The 2926-nt window shown below is 51.2% G+C and overlaps 1 protein-coding gene across 1 annotated transcript in view; it reads right to left on the reverse strand.

Annotated features, from left to right (window-relative positions):
• The window catches only part of PELI1 (pellino E3 ubiquitin protein ligase 1), a 46129-nt gene extending 45564 nt beyond the window's left edge, over positions 1-565 (reverse strand). Inside the window, exon 1 of the mRNA XM_017818946.1 lies at positions 208-565. The gene's annotated coding sequence lies outside the window, so the exon portion shown is untranslated. The remainder of the gene's footprint in view (positions 1-207) is intronic.
• Between the last annotated feature and the right edge of the window lie 2361 nt (positions 566-2926).

Here is a 2926-nt window from a genome sequence, read left to right on the forward strand (position 1 = left end):
AAAAAAAAAATAAAAATAGAGAATTATTTTAGAAACAGCCGCAACGAGGGGAGCCCTGCGAGGCGCAGCACAAAGCGCGCAGGGCGGCGGGGAGGGGAGGAAGGAGCCTGGGGAAGGAAGAGGGGGGCAGGCCCCGGGCAGGCCCCCCACCTCCTCACGATAGCGCCGCGCGGATGTGGGCTCTGTCGCGACAGGCGCGATACTCACCCCAGGGAGGAAGGCAGCGGGCAGCAGAGGCACCCCACGCCGGCAGGCCGGGATCGGGGGGGAAGGGGAAGGCGCAGCCTCAGCCTCCTCGCGGCCGCACGGAGGGCGATAGTTCCGACTGCGCGACAGGCGGAGGAGCCTCGCAGCGCTCAGTCCCCGCCACGGAGGGATCCGGCAGTGCGAGCCACAGGCCGGGAAACTGCAGCAGCAGCAGCAGCAGCAGCAGCAGCAGCGGCGGCGGCGGCGGCGGCGGCGGTGGTGGTGGTGGTATCTGCCGGGAAGCGGCGAGAGAGAAGCACCCGATGTACGCCGGCTCCGCCGCCCTCACGCCGACTGCCGCTGCCACCGCCGCCTCCCGCCCCGCCGGCCTCGCCTCACCGCCCGCCCGCCGGCGGGGCGGCACCCGCCCGGGAACCGCCCCCGGCCCGCGCCATGACGGGACTTGTAGTGCCCCCACCGTGAGCAGAGCCCTGTGTGCGCCCACAGATCCACATCCCTCTGTGTGTGTGTGTTCTCACAGACCCACCCGTGTGTGTGTGTGTGTCCCCACAGATCCACTCTCCTGTGTGTCCCTACAGAGCCACACACCCTCGTGTGTGTGTCCTCACAGACCCACAAACCCTCGTGTGTGTGTCCCCACAGATCCACTCTCCTGTGTGTCCCCTCACAGATTCACACATTTGTGTGTGTCCCCACAGATCCACATCCCTGTGTGTCCTCACAGATCCACACACCCTTGTGTGTGTGTCCCCACAGATCCACACACCACTCTGTGTGTCCCCCCACAGATCCACACACCCATGTGTGTCCCCACAGGTCCACACATTTGTGTATGTGTCCCCACAGATCTACGCACCCATGTGTGTCCCCACAGAGCCATGTGCTCTCATTCGTCCCCCAAGAGCCACACATACCCTTGTGTAGGTATCTGTACTTTTATGTACTTCGCTGCCCAGAAAGCAACTGAATCCTGGGCTGCATTCAAAGGAGCGTGGCCAGCAGATAGAAGGAGGTGACTCTTCCCCTCTACTCTTCTCTTGTGAGACCCCCCGGAGCGTTGCATCCAATTCTGGGGTCCCAAATGTAGGAGGGACATGGAACTGCTGGAGCAAGTCCAGAGAAGGGCCACAAAGTCGATTAGAGCACTGAAGCACCTTCCTTACGAAGAAAGTTGGGACTGTTCAGCCTGGAGACGGGAAGGTTGCATAGAGACCTCATAGAAACCTTCCAGTGTCTGAAGGGGACCTACTGGGAAGCCAGAGGATTCTTCATTAGGAACTGTAGTAATAGGACAAGGCGTAATGGGCACAAATTGAAAGAGGGGAAATTTAGATTAGATATTAAGAAGAAATTTTTTACTCTGAGTGTGGTGAGACACTGGAACAGGTTGCCCAGGGACAGTTGCTCCATCCCTGAAAGTGTTCAAAGCCAGGTTGGATAAGACCTTGAGCAACCTGGTCCAGTGGGATGTGTCCCTGCCCACAGCAGAGGGGGGATTGGCACTAGATGATCTTTAAGGTCCATTCCAACCCTTTAACATTCTATGATTCTATGTGTGCACACGTGTGTGTATATATATCTATATATGTATACATATGGATATATGTATGTACATACGCATGTATGTATATGCATAAGTGTTATCTATATGTGTGTGTGTGTACATATGTATGTGTATAAAAACATATACATATATGTATACACATGTATATGTATATGTGTGTATACACACAGACATATATATACAGAGCTGATGTTGCCTCAATCCTCCCAGATATGTCTTGCTATGTGTGTATGGGGCTTAAATAAATATATTAAAATCTACTTCAAGCAAGGCAGGAAGATTGCTCTGTATCCCGGGCTGCTCCAGCTGTACTGCCAATGATGACTATTGTAGTGGTTCTCCAAGAGTATTTGTCTGGACAAAACATATTGTTGAAATGAACAAATGAAATATATACCTGTTGAATGAACACATATACATCTTGAATGAAACATATACCTTGAAATACTATTTCAATTCAAAGACCCTTCTAGCCATGTATAGAAAGACTATATTAATTGATTTTGTTCTATATTTTCCATAGCTCAAGACAAAACACAGCCTGGATGTGGTCTTCAAACTTTTTTTTCATGTACGTAGTGAGAAACAGATTTTTAAGGAAAACGGGAGCTTTTACCACCACATCACTCAGAAAACAACATGGTCCTGCTCCAGCACAACTCACAAAGCCAATGGAGATGCTCCCATAGCCATCATACCACGAGCTGCTGAATTATCCAGGGTTAGGAATATCAGCGATGCCAGGCTGTGTAAACTCTGCTAGTCATTAACCTGAGTTTCATTGGCCCTGGGATTTTTAAGGAGAGATTAAGAGATATAACTCACAGCTCTCAGATTATAAAAACAAAAGGGTCGGGGTGACCATTCCTCCTGACCTCTGGCGTAACCCTACACATCTCAAAAATAGCTTTTGCCTCAAAGGCAGTATTTCTTTTGAAGAAGTGTTGACACCTGAGGTAAAAATAGTCCTGATAGTAAATCCACCCACCCCTGCTTTTGGTGACTGCTTCAAACAAAGCCCAGTGTTAAAACTGAGCTCTCCAGGGAGTGCTTATTGGTTGGCCTTTGGATTTGCTGTAACTTTGTTCTCTGCACTCGACAGCCCATTATCTCTGCTGTATTTCCAACCCGTGTATTTACAGCCCCCTGATAGAG

The sequence above is a fragment of the Lepidothrix coronata genome, unplaced genomic scaffold (assembly GCF_001604755.1).
Source record: "Lepidothrix coronata isolate B3197 unplaced genomic scaffold, Lepidothrix_coronata-1.0 Scaffold71, whole genome shotgun sequence".
NCBI classification, from domain to species: Eukaryota; Metazoa; Chordata; class Aves; order Passeriformes; family Pipridae; genus Lepidothrix; species Lepidothrix coronata.